General features: G+C 43.9%; 1 pseudogene; it reads left to right on the top strand.

Moving 5' to 3' along the window:
- Positions 1-2,863: 2,863 nt before the first annotated feature.
- LOC142123464 (protein FAM76B pseudogene) lies at positions 2,864-11,316 on the top strand (annotated as a pseudogene).
- The last annotated feature ends 8,675 nt before the right edge of the window (positions 11,317-19,991 follow it).

Below are 19,991 nucleotides of genomic sequence, written 5' to 3' on the forward strand. Positions count from 1 at the left end.
ATCCAGCATGACCCCCCACATTACAGCAACCAGCATCACCCCCCACATTACAGCAACCAGCATCACCCCCCACATTACAGCAACCAGCAACACCCCCCACATTGCAGCAACCGGCATCACCCCCCACATTACAGCAACCGGCATCACCCCCCCACATTACAGCAACCGGCATCACCCCCCACATTACAGCAACCGGCATCACCCCCCACATTACAGCAACCGGCATCAACCCCACATTACAGCAATACCCTCTCCTACTTATTAACAATACTAAGCCCCAAACACACCACAGCATTGCCGCCACCACGCCACCACATACTACAGCAATACCAATACAGGCGCCACTGTAGAAAACCAATGTTTTGCTTTTTTCAAATCTCCCACAAAATAGCAACAACAGAGTACTTACACACATATAGTTTAACAGGTACCCTTTTCCCTCAATTAAATAGTAATGGCAGAATTTTCATGAATCATTCCACAAGAAATAAAACAGCAAAATGTCTACAGCAAAATGAATGAGAAAAATATTTTTTTACTAACTTTTTTTTAGTAACTGGATTTGCGACTTTTCTATTTATTTTAAATAACACAGTATAATAAATTAAGGGGGATATTGGAGGTGGGCGAGAGATAATTGGTTGTGATCCATCAGTTTGATGGAAAACAGATAGGAAACATTTAGATTATTTACCTGGAGACGTCTACCCCCTTGACTCATAGGCAGGGCCGACAAGAGGAATTTTAGGCCACAATACAGCAACTTCTTTGGGCTCCCATCATATTCAACAATGAAAGACTTGCCTTTGGCAGAAGTACATATTATGCCACACAGTAGTGCGCCCAGTTCATATTATGCCACATCGTAGTGCCCCAAAGTCATATCATGCCACAATAGTGTCCCCAAATAACATTAATGCCATAATAGTGCCCCAAATCATTAGTAGTGCCCAGACAAAAACTCATTCACAAATAAAAATTGGTACAGCATATCAGATACTGAGAGTGTGAGTCCCAGGAGCAGCTTAATACACCAAACAAAAAAAGATATATTGACACAATCACAGATAAAATTTATGACAAGCAATGATTTTTCCTCTTAATTAAAAATCTCTGTACAGATAGATATGCAAGAAAGATTACAGCGCAATAATAAGCAATACAAAATATTTTAAACGTCATTGGATACACAGTAGTGCCCCCAGTTCATGAAAGGATGGTTAAAAACACATTGCACACGAGAAAATATATGAACTTACCTGATTATGGCATTCTGTGTTGTGTTCTCCTACTGGGCGCGCTGGGATCCGCTGCTGTCAACTCACACAGGCAGTCGGGAGCAGAAACAAAGGGCAGTGGTCGAAGCGGAAATTTAGAAGTGGGGTTATGGAAAATATAAGTGAATGGAGTATGAAGGCTTTATTTTTTTATTTTTTTTTAACACTTGTCCCCTCTGTGCATTCCCATTTTTCATTACTACATGTGTTTTATGATGGCTGCATCCCTGACATTCCCATTCTTAAGATGTCTCTCCCTTTACACTTTCTTTTACCTATGCCCCTGCACCATCTTCTCCTTTGTCCCTCTCACTTAACCCACTGCACAACCTTCTCCCCTGGCTCTCTCATGCGTCTTCCTGCACTGTCTACCCCCCTGGCACTCACACGTCTTCCTGCACCCTCTACCCCCTGGCTCTCTCACCCCTCTCCCAGCACTCCCTTCCACTTTGGCTCTATCACCCACTCTCCCAGCACCCCCTTCCCCCCTGGGTCTCACCCCCCTCTCCCAGCACCCCCTTCCCCTTTGGCTCTCTCACCCCCCTCTCCCAGCACCCCCTTCCCCTTTGGCTCTCTCACACTCTCCCAGCACCCCCTTCCCCCCGGCTCTCTCACCCCTCTCCCAACACCCCCTTCACCTTTGGCTCTCTCACCCCCTCTCCCAGCACCCCTTCCCCCCTGGCTCTCCCACCCCCTCTCCCAGCAGCCCCTACCCCCTGGCTCTCTCACCCCCTCTCCCAGCAGCCCCTTTCCCCTAGCTCTCTCACCCCCTCTCCCAGCACCCCCTTCTCCTTTGGCTCTCTCAACCCCTCTTTTGTTCCCTTTCCTATCACTCCTATTTATTATCATTTGCCAAAGATACATAAACAGATGTTATCACCTCCTGGGTCTGGAATAGGTTCCCTCACTTCATATTTGTCAAGTTATGTTGTTTCTTTTTACAACCTCTGGTGGTATCCCTGTGATCCTACATTCGTGATTCAACACACCTATTGAATCTATTATGTTCCATAGAGTGGAATGACTCAAATGCTTTTCTCACGAATATTCCACACAAAAAAGGTGGTGGAGGTTATTTCCAAAATTTTATAATATAATGGAGGGATCTTAGAGAGACACCAGAGGTTCATCACAGATGCTAAAACATTTATTTTGCTGCACAATTATTTTTTATTTGATCACTGTCACTATTTACAGGTAATGGAAGGGCCATGGAGACACTCTCTGCTCCCAGCTATGCCAACCTATACGTGGGTGACTATGAGTCTACCCACATGTGGGGCGGCAACTTCGGAGCAGACCTTGTCCTCGATGGCAAATTGATTATCTAATTATTTGGAGAGGTGGCAAATCACGGATACTGGAATTTGTTAATTATCTTAACTATAATAAATATAGTTTAAACTTTTCACACAGATATCACCAAACCACTATTGATTTTTTGGATCAATCCCTGTTAGCCACTGGATCTATTATTACTCCCTCAACATATCATAAACAAGTAGATTCACATAACTATCTTAATTTTAAGAGTGCTAATTTTCAAAGTGAAAACTTAACATACCCAAGGAAAAATCTTTGCAACTATGTGGATAAATACTACTATTACTACTAAGAAAAATCCATATGGATTAGTCAAGAAAGCATTTGAAGAGGTGAATCTAATGAATAAAGATGACCTCATATCCAATAAGAAGCTCAAAAAGCAGTTGTTGGAACGTAAGGAGTGATTCTCTTATGATAAAGATGCTGGTATTGATTTACAATGGGCATTTGTCTCTAAATATAATAAATCATCAGCTACTATTAGGATAATTAATAATACTAATTATGCAATTAAAAACAGAATTCTTACTTGAAAACTTTACTTCCAAAAAATCCAGTCGTTATCTTCAAAAAAACTAATAGCCTAAAAAAATTCTAGTTCCTAATTTATTTAAAATAAAATCCAATATATGTAGTGACAAATCAACAAACAATAGTCATATAAATTTAGATCAGATGAACACAGTATGGCTTCCATCCATCCCAGAGGGATGTTTTATTGTGGGGGTGCCATTGCATAACATGTAAACATCAGTAATCAAATTTATACTATTCCATCATGTGGTGATAAAAATATAAAAGTCAGGGAATTTATTAATTGTAATTCCAGTTTTGCTATATATGTTTTGAGGTGCAGTTACAACTAGGCCATTGAAGGTACAATTTAACGAACATAGAAGAAATATAATAAATGGACTGAAAACACATAGCGGGCATATTCAATTAGCTTTCCGGTTTGCGGATCGCACCGGAACGGCCCGCGAAGTCAATCCACGGTACCTCAATAACGTGGATTTTCGTTCGCACCCCATAGGGTTGCGTACGAAAATCCGCGTTATTGCTGTACCGTATTACCGGCAATACTGCGCAGGTTTCGCGTGCGTTACCCGCGAACTGGAAAGCTAATTGAATATGCCCCATAGTGTTTCAAGACATTTTACTGCTAAACCCAATAAGAACCAAGATTCTTTGATAATAACTAGGGAGGTGGAGATAGGTATGAACAGACATGTAACAATGAAGTGTTTTGGTTTCATCAACTTAACATATTGTTCCCTGAAGGTCTAAACGAATCATTGGAATAAATGAATGTATGCGATTTGTATTGGTAACTCGTTTTTAGCTTTAATTTTATAATAAGTTAGTTATTTGTTTATTATTATTGAGATTTTACTCTTTACTATTATGATTGTAAAATATTTATATATATATATATATATATATATATATATATATACACACACACACACACACACACACTATATGGACAAAAGTGAATTGAGGTGTTTCAATCAGACTTTTGCCAGAGGTGTATAAAATCAAGCATCTAGACATGCAGACTCCATTTGCAAACATTTGTGATACAAAATGGGTCGTTCTGAAGAGCTCAGTGACTTCAGCGTGGTACTGTGGTAGGATGCCACCTTTGCAATAAGATGGTTCATAAAATTTCATCCTTGCTGGACATTCCACTGTCAACTGTAAGTGATATTATTAGAAAGTGGAAGCGTTTAGGAACAACAGCAACTCAGCCACGACACTGAACACCATGTAGAATCACAGAGCGAGGTCAACGACTGCTAAGGAGCACTGGTGCGTATAAGTCGCCATCGCCTGCTGATTCCATAGCTGAAAACTTCCGCACTTCCACTGACATTAATGTAAGCACAAAAACTGTGCGGTGACAGTTTAATGAAATGGGCTTCCATGGCCGAGCAGCTGCATGCAAGCCTCACATCACCAAGACCAATGGCAAACGTCAGATGGAGTGGTGTAAAGCACACCAACACTGGACTGTGGAGCAGTGGAAACATATTCTGTGGAGTGACGACTCCCGCTTCTCTGTTTGTCATTCAGATGGGTGAGTCTGGGTTTGGCAGATGCCGGGAGAACATTGTCTGCCAGACTGCATTATGTCAACTGTGAAGTTTGGTGGAGGAGGGATAATAATGGTATGGGGCTGTTTTTCAGGGTTTGGGCTAGGCCCCTTATCTCTAGTGAAGGGTGATCTTATTGTTTCAGTCTACCAAGTTATTTTGGACAATGCTATGCTTCCAAATTTGTGGCAACAGTTTGGGGCAGGTCCATTTCTATTCCAACGTGACTGTGTGCACAAAGCAAGGACTACAAAGACATGGTTTGATGAGTTCGGTGTGGAAGAACTTGACTGGCCTGCACAGAGCCTTGACCTCAACCTTTGGGATGAACTGGAACAGAGATTGCGAGCCATGTCTTCTCGTTCAACATCAGTGCCTGACCTCATAAACGCTCTACAGAAGGAATGGGCACAAATTCCCACAGAAATACTCCATCATCTTGTGGAAAGCCTTCCAAGAAGAGTGGAAGCTGTTATCGCTGCAAAAGGGGGACCAACTTCATATTAAAGTGTATGTATTTGAATACAATGTTATTACAGTCCCTGTTGGAGTAAACCCCCAAATAACCATGGAGTGTCAAATAACTCCTATTTCCACCATGGAATTTTTATCAAAACCACCAATCCCTCATGGTTATTTGGAACTTTATATAGGACTATATGTGACATACTACACCATTATGTGTTCTTGTGTGATGAGTTTCAGTTCCAGACTCAAAGATATTATCAGATAAGATTTGTCTGTCACTAAATACCTTTAGAGGTGTCACCAATATGCTGTTGTGCTACAGATTGAGCACTAGATGTACGTATAAATTTGTTTGTTCTGCTATTGTGTTAGAGGAAAGTGGACCCTATATATATATATATATATATATATATATATATATATTATATATATATATAAGCAGGCCCGGCGCTCCCATTAGGCAAGGTTAGGCAGTTGCCTAGGGGCACCGGGCTCTGGTGGGTGCCACAGAAGTATTGTACTTTAATACTGTTGTACTTTAATACTGTGCGGCGACCGCTGAGCATACCTTCCGTGGCCGCCGCACAGCTTCAGATAGATCCACAGGGAGGGGCGAGGGGTCATGGATCGCAACCGGCGCCCTCCCCTCCAACAGCTGATGGGGCAGACCGTCCCTCGACTCCTCCACTCCCTCTCCCCCTCCCTATCGGGGCGTGACATCATCATCACGGCCCGACAGTATCAGTGAGGGATGGGACCCAGCAGCGAGGAGCATCTCTATGGAGTCACCTTTAAGGTAAGGAAAGAGAGGGGAGGGGAACATTTAGACCGAGGGGGGGGGGCAGTGTGCTGGGGGGGGGGGGGGGATTTTGAAATTGTGCCTAGGGCGCCGAGGACACCTTGCACCGGCCCTTATATAAGCCTGTGTAACCAATGGGCAGCATTCAACAACTGATTTTTTGTGACACAGCTACAGCTGCTCTCAATCGGGATCTCCGTCAGAGTGGAGCTTTACAAACGTGCACAGGAGAAGCTGCTGCTCGGCAAAAAGAAACTTGGCAGTCAGAACTCCAAGGGGATATTCGTGTTATTGGGCTACACAAGTGTTCTAAAAATGCATTATATTTATGTTACTATATCCCTTTCGGATTTATCATATAACATCAAAAGCAGAAACTTGGTTCCTGCATTACAAACTGACAACAGAAGACAATATCGCAGTGTTGGCTAACCGGTGACATTCCAGGTTTTGAGAAACTACAAGTCCCAGCATACCCTTCCAGCAATAAGCTGCTATATATTGGCAAAGCGTGCTGGGACTTGTAGTTTCACTACACTTGGGGGTAAATGTATGAACATGCGGGTTCTTCAACACCCGCGTGTTCAGCCTCTTCGGCGATTAATTTCAAGCGGCGCTGCATTGTAAAGGGAACTTCCCTTTACAATGCAGCGCCGCTTGAAATTTAATCGCCGAAACAGGCTGAACACGTGGGTGTTGAAGAACCCGCATGTTCATACATTTACCCCCTGGAGTGTCACAGGTTAGCCAACACTGCAATATCGGAAACCCTCTAAAGTAAGGGCTAGATTTACTAAGTTGCGGGGTTTGAAAAAGTGGGGATGTTGCCTATAGCAACCAATCAGATTCTAGCTGTCATTTTGCAGAAGGTACTAAATAAATGAAAGCTAGAATCCGATTGGTTGCTATAGGCAACATCCTCACTTTTTCAAACCCGCAGCTTAGTAAATCTAGCCCTAAGTGTATTTGTATCCAATAATTGCAGTTAAGAGAGTTTTACATTTGTTATTGATAGGATTAATTCAATTATTTATCAATTGGTCATATTGTTTATTATTAGTATTTTAGTTGGGTTGGTTTATTAATGATCTACAAGAGCTCTTATTTATATGTCATTTTTGAATATATTGAATTGGTTAATTATTATCCATGAATTTGTTGTTTATTTTCTAGTGGTTCTTGTGTGCTGTTGCTAAATTTACATATGTAAGATTTGTTTTGTCTTATAAAGGGATAGAGGGGTGTGTGAGGCTAGCTTCCCTTTTGGGAGACATTGGTTCAAAAGCCCTGAAATACTAGGATTCTGTGACTTTTGAGTAAGTTGTTTAGCTTTTTTATATAGAACATTCTCCCTAGCCCTGGAAACAAAGAATTTAGTTATAACAGGATGAAGTTTGGACTAGTCACCCTCCATTCCCTGTCCTAATCTATGTGCCCTATCAATTTGAGTGATGTCAATTTCACCTTGCAGGTCTAATGTTTTAGGTACAAAGATAGTTAAAGAGAGGGTCCATAAGAGGGACTTGCCCCGAATGCAGACACACATAGGCATCCTTCTTCCACAATATATGGGCTTACCAAACAATTCACCAAATTCTGGAATAAGAGTTTAAGCTTCCTTATTGTTTCAATTGGCACCTCCCAACCCTTTGACAAATTTTCCATCCTTCTATGTCACTATGACCGCTGAATCTCGTTCATTGACCTCCACATGAAGGTCAGGATGATAAACCATTCCTTACTGTGGTGCTTACTATCACTAAATTAATCATGCTTCGACATTAAACTATTGTTAATCCTCCCTCCCTTTCCGAAGTCAAAACTGAACTTCAAGACTCTCTATATTTTGACAGAAGGGGAAATCCTTCCTGATATTGAGAAGGGGGGTGATAAAAGTTTATGCTAGATGGGGCCCATACATCGATTCTGTACATCCTGATTTACAATATCTTGAAATAATTCGACAACACCTGGTTTTGTGTACAGAGCCTAGGGGACAGTCTGATCTCTTTTCCACAATACTCATTTCACTAACTCTGATCCTCCTCTAGAGCTCAAGACTGGATATGTTGATCCCATGTCCCCTCCCCCCCAATCTACCTTTTCCCTGATATGGACCTAGAGACCTCTGTAACTTAACTTACAGGGACAAATCGTGCTTAGCCGGACAAGCATGCTTTAATATTTTTCATGCCTTACTAGTCGGGTTGATTCATTGGAAGATTGATTGTTATAGTATTTTTTCTGTTTGTTTTCTCTTTGTTTGCACTCTAGATTAAAATGTTATAATTCTCCCTACATATAACATCTGTTTACATTACCATTCACAACTAATATGTACTTCATGGCTTCAATTTTAGAAATACTATGTTTGCATACATTACCATGACATCAATACTTTATTATAACTGTATGGCAATTACTGGGTGTAAAAATGATGTCAAACCCTTTGGAAATTGTGTTAACCTATTCTTATGTAACTCATATTTTGAACACGTTTTCTACATTATGCTCTTGGAAGACACAATTTTGAAATATGTCTACTTTGTGTTATATTTTGAAACTCAATAAAACATTTTAAAAAAAAAAGAAAGGGTCCATAACACTTTCTTGTATTACTAAAAACCACGAGTTGTTTCAAAGTGTCTGTCTTCCAGGCCTTGTCCTGGTTGCAATAATGTTCTGTAGAAACATGACCTTCTACATTTCTGACACATTGTCCAATGAAGTAATCTTGGTCAGAGCAGATCAAAGGATGCCTGCTAGGATTCTAATTTTTTATCACTTAAGGGCATTAGTATTAGTGAAATTTCTTTTGCCATTTTATCAGCTGTAGCGGAGATGGAGGCAGTGGGAGAGGTGCTATGACCTTCATTTGAGCTGAATGAACCAATAAAAGATGGGCACGGAGGATAGCTGGGTTTGCACAGGTTGTTTATGCTTACCCATTTTGAGTTTCAAATTATTGCATGGATCTAGCAGTAGTTGATTTATGAATAAATCTGTCCATACTCTGCATTCTCCCCCTTCATTCGGGAATGAATTTAGGGTCACCAGCTGTTACTCCAATTGAATGTGTAATCGTAAATGGTTAGTATAAAGATTTCTTAGATGTTACAGCAAAAGTAGAGGAAAAATACAAACATTGGTGATGCAAGATTACTTACTTAGACCGCAAAGGATAATAACATAAAGTAAGGAGTGATCCTATTAATGATTCAATTGAATGGGGCAGTAAACAAGTGTCAAGGACATTCATTCAAGAGTGAAAATAGGTGCAGCAGGTACTATTAGCAATGAAATTGAAGGTATTCAGTAATAAAAAATAAGGGAGAGTAAAACAGGATTGCAGGAACAAGAAATAAGGGGGCTGGCGTTGGGGGCTGATGGGAACAATAGACTAAGGGGCATATTCAATTAAGACGGCCAGTATCGCGGCTACGCACATAAAGTGGCAATACCGGTACCGCAACATCGTGGATTACCCTTCGCAACCCTAGGGATGCGAAAGGAAATCTTTGTAGGTAACGGAAGTGTGCAGCCACGATCTGCCCCCTTAATTGAATATGCCCCTAAGAGGGGTAGAAAAGATGAGAAGCAAGGGCAAGGAAAGGGAAAAAACAAGTCACTTCAAATATGTATCTGATTGCTGATTCTTCATTGTCTTCTGTTGATTGACACTTTTGCAATTCTTGTTAATAGAAGTGCCGAAAAAACTAAGTGGGTGAAAGATAGTGGAAGTGGAGTAGCATGATATTATAAGGGAGATAAGAAAAGACAAACAGTGTAGGGCAAGTGGAGTAGTAAGAGTGTGAAGACAGTGAAGAGCAGGCAAGGCATGTGCAGACTTGAATGGTTAGACACAAACCCACAAAGAGCAGGCCAGCCTAGAAGTGAGACCGGGGGAGCATAGAGCTGGGTGAGCGCTGGATGGTCCAGGCAGAGTTGCCCAATATCCGGTTACAGTTTTGTCGGGGTTCTATTTTATTTATTTTTATTTGTGACATAGGGAGGTAATTGTGACGCCGGCGTAAACAGCACTGGACAGCTGCGGACAAGAGAGACACAAGTTACAGCCGCTTACTAGTTCCCCGTCCCCCTCTATCACCCGACACCCCTGTGCGCGGATTGTGTAGGGAGAATATAAGGACACGGGCGTGCGCCAGGCAGAGAGACCCTGAACGTCTGATCCAACGGAAAGGACACGAGCGCCCTCGTCCTCTCAATGTGACCATTGCGGCCCCTGACTGACTGCCGGCGGAGAATGGCCGCCAGCTCTGTACGCCTGCACCAAGTGTAACCAGCGGTACTGGTTCGAGGAGCTCTCCCAGGGCCAGCAGCTGTGCAAGGATTGTCGAATTGCTCATCCTATTGTAAGTGCATATATTGCAGGTCAGAATTTCAGCAAACGAGTAGTACAAACAATATATGCAAGAAATGTGCCCAAAATGTTAAGCAGTTTGGAACGCCCAAGCCTTGTCAGTACTGTAACATCATAGCCGCATTTATTGGGCACAAAGTGTCAATATTGTACAAAACTCAGAGAAAAAATATGGACCTCCCCAAACCTGTGAGCAATGCAAACAACAATGTGCTTTTTGATCGAAAGGAGGAAGGAAAGCGAAAGCTTGTTGGGAAGCTGTTATGTTGGCTCTGCAGCAACTGTCTTACAAGAGGGGTTCTACAGAAGACTAAGGAACAGCAGAAAAGTTTGGGCTCTACCCATTCCAAACTCTTCTTCCTTGTCTCTTACCGAGAAAGACCAGCATCCATTTCCATACACCACCATCACCAAAGGCATAGCAGCAGTCATCACAAAATTAGTTGTCTGACCAAAGAAGCAGAGCAGGAAATTTGGAAACAAAGTCATAAGTCCACTACTGCAAATCAGAATGAAAACTCCAAATAAAAAGCCCAAATTGGAATTGAAGCCATCCAATGAAGTCAGTAATTCAATCATTCAGTTGACAGACAGTGGTGGTCCAGACAACTTTGTCCTAATCAGTCAGTTGAAAGAGAAAGTGATGTCTCTGAAACATCTCTTGCAACAGAAAGATCAAACAATTTTGGAGAAGAATAAGAAGCTGACAGAGTTGAAAGCTGACTTCCAATACAAGGAGAATAAGTTAATGACAAAGATGAAGGGCATGGAGAAGGCTCACAAAGAGTCTGTTGAGCAATTACAGGGCAAGAAACGAGAATTACTGAGACAGGTGGCAGCTTTATCGAAGGGTAAAAAATTTGATAAAAGCGGCAGCATACTGACCTCTCTGTAATGACCTGTTTAATGGAAGGACACAGTGTTGTTTTGTGAAGCCCTTACAAATATTTAGTGGCATGGGATCCTATCTTTTAGTACATGTTTTATAGTTAGTACCAGACTTTTTAATTACGTTTTAAACTTTCAGACAAACCAACTTGATCTGGCTTGAAGACACCTCAATTTCTACAAAGGAAAAAAAAATCATCACTACAATAAAAAATCCTTTTTGAAAAGTGTGTAAGTGTCACTCACCGGACTGTGAGTGCTTCTTCCCGGACATTTAGGAACCGTGGCCGTCCTCCATCCTGAGGGACTGCGCATGCGCAGCCCTTTCTATACCTCCAGTGTATGTTCCTTTAACTTAATTGGCAGATCAGGCAACCTCCCTATATTAAGCACCTGTGGTCAACACCACGTTGCCTGATCTTGGAGTCTCATTCCCCATGAGTCTCTGAAGGTGTTCCTGTGTTTCCTGTTTATTCAGCCCTGCTGATTCTGTGGTTTCCAAACCACTTCTACCTCTGTGGTTTCCAAACCACTTCTGCTACTGTGGTTCCCATACCACTTCTACCATCTACTGCATCATCGTGACTGTGAGCTGATTCCTATCCGCTGCCTCCGTGCACTACAGTCTTCTAATCACTTCAACTCTACCATGTATCATTGGGACTGTTAGCTGATGCCTATCCGCTGCCTCCGTGCATTACAGGCTTCAACCACATCCACTCACCTGTTCATGATTGTGACTGCCAGCTGATTCCTATCCGCTGCCTCCGTGCACTACAGTCTTCAACCTGCAACTCGTCTGTGTTTCATCATCGTGACTGCTAGCTGATTCCTATCCGCTGCCTCCGTGCACTACAGTCTTCAACCTGCAACCCGTCTGTGTTTCATCGTGACTGTTTAGCTGATTCCTATCCGCTGCCTCTGTGCGCTTCAGTCTTCAGTCCTTGTCTACTCTACCGTGTTTCCTTGAGTCTGCTGCCACTATTGCTACCCGCTACTCTCCGTGATCATCTGTTCCAGTTCAACTCTGCTCCGGTGTCCCATCGTTACTGCACCTGCTGGTTGCTATTGGTTACCTCCGTGTTCCCGCAGAGACCCGCTGCTGTTACTTCTCAGCGCTACTCATCCATCTACTGCTGATCCGCGCTCCACGCCTTCCTGTGTTCCCTGCTGGTCTACCTACCTGTGCGCTGCACCTGCTAGACCCCTGCTTCACCCATCCAGGGACTTGTATCCTGCTGGCCTCCTGCCCTTCAGGTATCTCTGCACTCCTGTCTGACTGCCTTCTCCTGAACCACGGTATGCATACTTCCCATTGACTGTGCTGTGTATTGCATACCTTGCTGGACTGTGTTGGTTCTCCTCTGGAGTGTACTATCCGCTGAGTCTATTGCCATCATTGACTGTGTTGGTTCTCCTCTGGAGTGTACTATCTGCTGACTCTACTGCCATCATTGACTGTGTTATCTCATGCCGGATTACTTCAAGAGACTTTCTATATTGGCAGTGTTGTTCAGTCATTTATACATTTATATTGTGCATATTGCTGTGGATCAAAGTCAAGGTGCCCGTGTATATATTGTGTTGCAGTCTCTCCCCGTGCACCTCCTCACATATATATTCAGTAGTACAACTTGCTAGTGGCAGCCCACTGACTCCTGTTTACAGTTTCACCTGTTCCAGTATCCTCTCACATAGCAGTGGTACAACTTGCTAACGCAGACCACTGACTCCCCGGATACCTCCACTTGGATTCCATTCCTTCACTCAGACAGCGGTACAACTTGCTATCCGCAGACCGCTGACTCTCATCACCTCCTCGTTTCTGTTGGACATTCCTCCTCACTATAGCAGTGGTACAACTTGCTACCGCAGACCACTGACTACCTTCACGTGTCCTTTGTCCATACAGTTCCTCGTGTATTACTACCTCCATATTGCCAGTGCTGCTAGTCATAGACTTTCCTGAGCATCTCATCATCTGCTATTTCCTGTTCCGTGATCACCCTGCTACCAGAGTACCATATTACCACCTATACTGCTCTGGTAAGCCTATCACCTGGTGATCCCTGGGTAAAGACTCCTAGTGCCCGTGACAGTAAGATCAGGCCATGACAGACCCAGATACGGAACCTACTGCTAAAGAGATGCTGCAGCATCTGGTCAGCCGTGTGGAGCAACAGGATGCTCGCCAACAGCTGTTACTTCAATGTTACCAATCGTTAACCTCCCAAGGAACATCTGGACAGACTGTTACAGCTAGTATTGAAGCTCCTGTGCTTTCCTCCGTTTCCCCAGTGCCATCCCAGGTGTCTACAGCTCCTACGCTTCACCTGCCTACTCCGTCAAAATATGACGGGGACCCCAAAACTTGTAGAGGTTTCCTTAACCAATGTTCAGTCCATTTTGAACTCCAACCTCAAAATTTTTCTACCCATCGTTCCAGAGTGGCCTATCTTATCTCATTGTTTTCTGGACAAGCCCTGGCTTGGGCCTCCCCTCTGTGGGAAAGAAACGATCCAATTCTACAAGATAGTGCCAAATTCATTTCCATGTTCCGAAGTGTGTTCGATGAACCAGGTCGTGTGACCTCCGCTGCTTCCAGCATTCTTCGTTTGCGACAAGGCTCCCATACAGTAGGACAGTATGTCATTCAATTTAGGATCTTAGCCTCTGAACTTCAGTGGAACACTGAAGCATTAGTTGCCGCCTTCTGGCAGGGGCTCTCCGATAAAATTAAAGATGCACTGACTACCCAAGAGCTTCCTTCGTCACTAGAAGATTTGATCTCTCTTTGCCATCGTGTAGACATGAGATTTCGTGAAAGAGAATCTGAGAAAACAACTTCTGCTAAAGCACCTCTTCGTTTAAACCCTCAATTTCGTCCAGTTTCACCTTCTGTGATTCCCATGGAGATAGGACGTTCCAAATTATCTTTAGAAGAGAGGAAACGAAGAGTAAAGAATAGACTCTGTATCTATTGTGCTGATTCCACACATATGCTCAGTTCTTGCCCTAAGAAATCGGGAAATGCCAGGCCCTAACTAGTTCTGGAGAGGTGAAGTTAGGGTCCCTGGAGTCCTCTCCATTGTCTATGAAATCTAAAGTCTGCGCTTTCGATGTTACGATTTCCTTTGCTACCAAATCCTTTGAGTCACAGGCATTGATTGATTCCGGAGCAGCAGGAAATTTCATTTCTAAATCACTAGTGAATCTATGGTCCCTACCAGTGATCACTTTAAAAACACCCATTACTGTGACGGCTATAGATGGATCACGTCTCATCAATGGTCTCATCACCCAGAGTACGTCTCCAGTAACCCTTCAGATTGGTGTACTACACCATGAAGAAATTTCGTTTTTAATTCTTCCTGTTACGACAAGTCCGATTGTCTTAGGCCTTCCATGGCTTCAATGTCATTCTCCCCAGATTGACTGGCGCACCCCTCAAGTTACGTCTTGGGGGCCTGAATGTCACCATCGTTGTCTCTCTCAAGTTATTCCTCTTAAAGTACAGCAATCTTCCATCTCATCTTCCTCCCCGGGACTCCCTCCTCAGTATGCTTCATTTGCCGATGTGTTTGATAAAGCTCAGTCTGAACGTCTTCCTCCTCATCGTTCTTGGGATTGTCCGATCGACCTTCTACCTGGCAAGACTCCTCCCAGGGGTCGGGTCTATCCTCTCTCGTTACCTGAAACTCAAGCCACATCTGAGTACATACAGGAGAATCTCCAGCGTGGGTTCATTCGACCTTCCACCTCTCCCGCTGGAGCTGGGTTTTTCTTCGTCAAAAAGAAGGATGGATCATTACGCCCTTGTATAGATTTTCGTGGACTCAACGCCATTACTATCAAGAATCGGTATCCCATTCCGCTGATCACTGAGCTATTTGATCGCATCAAGGGAGCTCGGATATTTACTAAGTTGGATCTTCGTGGTGCCTACAATTTAATTAGAATCCGTTCCGGTGACGAATGGAAGACCGCGTTTAACACCAGAGATGGGCATTACGAATATTTAGTAATGCCCTTCGGGCTGTGTAATGCCCCCGCGGTTTTCCAGGGTTTCATCAATGAGATCTTTCGGGACTTATTATATGTATGTGTCGTTGTCTACCTGGACGACATATTGATCTTCTCACAGGACCTGCCTTCTCATCACCAACATGTGGCAGAGGTCCTCTCCAGACTACGGAAAAACTCATTGTTCTGTAAATTGGAAAAATGTTCATTCGAGTTACCCCAGATTCCATTCTTGGGGTATATAGTTTCCGGAGTTGGCCTGAAGATGGATCCAGACAAAGTAAATGCTGTACTACATTGGCCTCAGCCAACTACTCTTCGTGCCATCCAGCGTTTTTTAGGTTTTGCCAATTACTATAGACGCTTCATTCAAGACTTCTCATCCATTGCATCTCCCATTGTGGCCTTAACTCGGAAAGGGGCTAATACTAAGCAATGGTCATCTGAGGCTCTCCAAGCCTTTCAAATCCTCAAAGAGTCCTTCTCGTCTGCTCCCATTCTGCGACAACCTGATGTGACACTCCCCTTCTTCCTAGAAGTAGATGCCTCTAATGTGGGCTTAGGAGCTATTCTCTCCCAACGCTCGGAGCAACAAAAATTACATCCTTGTGCCTTCTACTCTCGGGGTCTTCTGCCCGCAGAGAAAAACTATACTATCGGGGACAAGGAGTTGCTGGCCATCAAAGCTGCATTAGAGGAATGGAGATACTTGTTGGAAGGAGCTCGCCATCCGGTGACGATTTTCACGGATCATAAGAACTTGTCATATTTGCAATCTGCTCAATGCTTGAACCCTCGTCAAGCAAGATGGTCTCTTTTCTTTTCCCGTTTTGAATTAATTATAACCTTCAAACCAGCTGCTAAGAACAAGAAAGCTGACGCTCTATCTCGAGCTTTTGTGACGTCCTCTGATGTAGAAGAGGTTCCCAACCATGCTATTCTAGACCCCAAATGTATTTCTCTGGCTGCTTCATCCACCAAAATGCTACCATTTGGGAAGACCCTCGTGCCTCCTACTCTGAGGAGGAAAATCCTTTCGTGGTTCCATGCCTCTCGTTTTTCTGGACACGCCGGTGAACATAAGACCTTTGAGATTCTCTCTCGTAGTTACTGGTGGCCTTCAATGAGGAGAGACGTCAAAGAGTTTATTGCTTCCTGTGATTTATGTTCTCAGTTCAAATCCTCCCGCAGAACTCCAGCAGGGTTGCTGCGACCACTACCCATTCCGTCCAAGCCTTGGACCCATATTAGTATGGATTTCGTTACTGATTTGCCACCAAGTAAGAATCACAATACTATTTGGGTAGTGGTAGACAGATTTTCGAAGATGGCTCATTTCGTCCCTCTGTCCGGTTTACCTTCCTCGTCTACTCTGGCTGAACATTTCATTAAAGAAATCTTCCGCATCCATGGATGTCCGTCTGAGATTGTGTCAGATAGAGGAGTACAATTCGTTTCCAGATTCTGGCGGGCCCTTTGTAAAACCTTGGGCATACGATTAGCACTCTCATCGTCTTACCATCCGCAATCTAACGGACAAACGGAACGAGTCAATCAAGATCTTGAGACTTTTATTAGGATGTTCTCTTCAGCCAACCAAGACAACTGGGTAGAATTGCTCCCTTGGGCTGAATTCGCCCATAACAACATGTACCATGAGTCATCATCCAAAACTCCATTCTTTGTGGTCTACGGTCACCATCCGTCTTTTCCGGAATTTCCTGCCCTCCCGCCCACCCAAGTTCCTGCTGTGGAGACTGCTTGTCAGACCTTCAAAAATATCTGGTCTCAGGTCAAAACCTGTTTAAAGAAGACATCTAACAAATATAAGTCTTTCGCAGATAAGAAGAGGCGGGCTATTCCACCACTAAAAATTGGAGATCGTGTCTGGTTATCTACCAAAAATATTCGTTTGAAGGTTCCATCTATGAAATTCGCCCCTCGTTTTATTGGTCCATATAGGATCATTCAAGTTATCAATCCAGTATGTGTTAAACTTCTTCTTCCTAAGAATCTTCGGATCTCCAATGCCTTCCATGTGTCCTTGCTCAAACCTCTCATCATCAACCGTTTCTCGACTCCTTCCTCAGCACCGCAGCCAGTTCAAGTTCATCAGGAGGAGGATTTCGAGATTACTGAGGTATTGGATGCAAAAATTTCGCGAGGAGTCCTCCGTTTCCTCGTTCATTGGAAGGGCTTTGGTCCTGAAGAGCGTTCATGGATCAAAGCTGAAGATCTTAATGCTCCTGCCCTTCTGAAGAAGTTTTATTCCAAAAATCCGGACAAGCCCGGTTCCAGGCGTTCTGTGCCCACCTTTAAAAGGGGGGGTACTGTCACTCACCGGACTGTGAGTGCTTCTTCCCGGACATTTAGGAACCGTGGCCGTCCTCCATCCTGAGGGACTGCGCATGCGCAGCCCTTTCTATACCTCCAGTGTATGTTCCTTTAACTTAATTGGCAGATCAGGCAACCTCCCTATATTAAGCACCTGTGGTCAACACCACGTTGCCTGATCTTGGAGTCTCATTCCCCATGAGTCTCTGAAGGTGTTCCTGTGTTTCCTGTTTATTCAGCCCTGCTGATTCTGTGGTTTCCAAACCACTTCTACCTCTGTGGTTTCCAAACCACTTCTGCTACTGTGGTTCCCATACCACTTCTACCATCTACTGCATCATCGTGACTGTGAGCTGATTCCTATCCGCTGCCTCCGTGCACTACAGTCTTCTAATCACTTCAACTCTACCATGTATCATTGGGACTGTTAGCTGATGCCTATCCGCTGCCTCCGTGCATTACAGGCTTCAACCACATCCACTCACCTGTTCATGATTGTGACTGCCAGCTGATTCCTATCCGCTGCCTCCGTGCACTACAGTCTTCAACCTGCAACTCGTCTGTGTTTCATCATCGTGACTGCTAGCTGATTCCTATCCGCTGCCTCCGTGCACTACAGTCTTCAACCTGCAACCCGTCTGTGTTTCATCGTGACTGTTTAGCTGATTCCTATCCGCTGCCTCTGTGCGCTTCAGTCTTCAGTCCTTGTCTACTCTACCGTGTTTCCTTGAGTCTGCTGCCACTATTGCTACCCGCTACTCTCCGTGATCATCTGTTCCAGTTCAACTCTGCTCCGGTGTCCCATCATTACTGCACCTGCTGGTTGCTATTGGTTACCTCCGTGTTCCCGCAGAGACCCGCTGCTGTTACTTCTCAGCGCTACTCATCCATCTACTGCTGATCCGCGCTCCACGCCTTCCTGTGTTCCCTGCTGGTCTACCTACCTGTGCGCTGCACCTGCTAGACCCCTGCTTCACCCATCCAGGGACTTGTATCCTGCTGGCCTCCTGCCCTTCAGGTATCTCTGCACTCCTGTCTGACTGCCTTCTCCTGAACCACGGTATGCATACTTCCCATTGACTGTGCTGTGTATTGCATACCTTGCTGGACTGTGTTGGTTCTCCTCTGGAGTGTACTATCCGCTGAGTCTATTGCCATCATTGACTGTGTTGGTTCTCCTCTGGAGTGTACTATCTGCTGACTCTACTGCCATCATTGACTGTGTTATCTCATGCCGGATTACTTCAAGAGACTTTCTATATTGGCAGTGTTGTTCAGTCATTTATACATTTATATTGTGCATATTGCTGTGGATCAAAGTCAAGGTGCCCGTGTATATATTGTGTTGCAGTCTCTCCCCGTGCACCTCCTCACATATATATTCAGTAGTACAACTTGCTAGTGGCAGCCCACTGACTCCTGTTTACAGTTTCACCTGTTCCAGTATCCTCTCACATAGCAGTGGTACAACTTGCTAACGCAGACCACTGACTCCCCGGATACCTCCACTTGGATTCCATTCCTTCACTCAGACAGCGGTACAACTTGCTATCCGCAGACCGCTGACTCTCATCACCTCCTCGTTTCTGTTGGACATTCCTCCTCACTATAGCAGTGGTACAACTTGCTACCGCAGACCACTGACTACCTTCACGTGTCCTTTGTCCATACAGTTCCTCGTGTATTACTACCTCCATATTGCCAGTGCTGCTAGTCATAGACTTTCCTGAGCATCTCATCATCTGCTATTTCCTGTTCCGTGATCACCCTGCTACCAGAGTACCATATTACCACCTATACTGCTCTGGTAAGCCTATCACCTGGTGATCCCTGGGTAAAGACTCCTAGTGCCCGTGACAGTAAGGCAATAATAATAACTAAGAAAACTATCAACTGGTGCCCTTCATCATAGAAGGTGTTAAGAAAACTACAGTGTAAAGGACTTAAAAAGAGATTTATGGTATCAATGATCTAGTTTGTAATTTCTTACTGAAAGTTAAATTAAAGTCTGATGTGGATTTTTACTTGCAAGCGCCTTAGGTGTACCTTTTTAATTTATGAATGCGGAGTGAGCGATGCATATATGTATGTGTGAAAAACATGTTTTAATTGATTTTTGTACAGAAAAACGTATATATATCAAAATAGGCGCACCGGATGCATGTTTAATCTCTCTGTGCCAATGGACCAGGTAAAACTTTGCCCTGTGTAGCGGTATGGCCCCCTAATTGGCAATTGTGGTGAGGCCTAGCTGACGGACTTGACCGCCACGTTGCCTGCACTGGTGGGTCCTATACAGTGTTTTGAGATTAGTATTTTTTGGTTTGTTTTTTATCTTTCACTCTGGTGAATAGTATTTTTAGAATAGAAGTGTGTCTTCCGTTATCTTACGGAGTTAC

The sequence above is a fragment of the Mixophyes fleayi genome, unplaced genomic scaffold (assembly GCF_038048845.1).
Source record: "Mixophyes fleayi isolate aMixFle1 unplaced genomic scaffold, aMixFle1.hap1 Scaffold_2313, whole genome shotgun sequence".
Classification (NCBI taxonomy): domain Eukaryota; kingdom Metazoa; phylum Chordata; class Amphibia; order Anura; family Limnodynastidae; genus Mixophyes; species Mixophyes fleayi.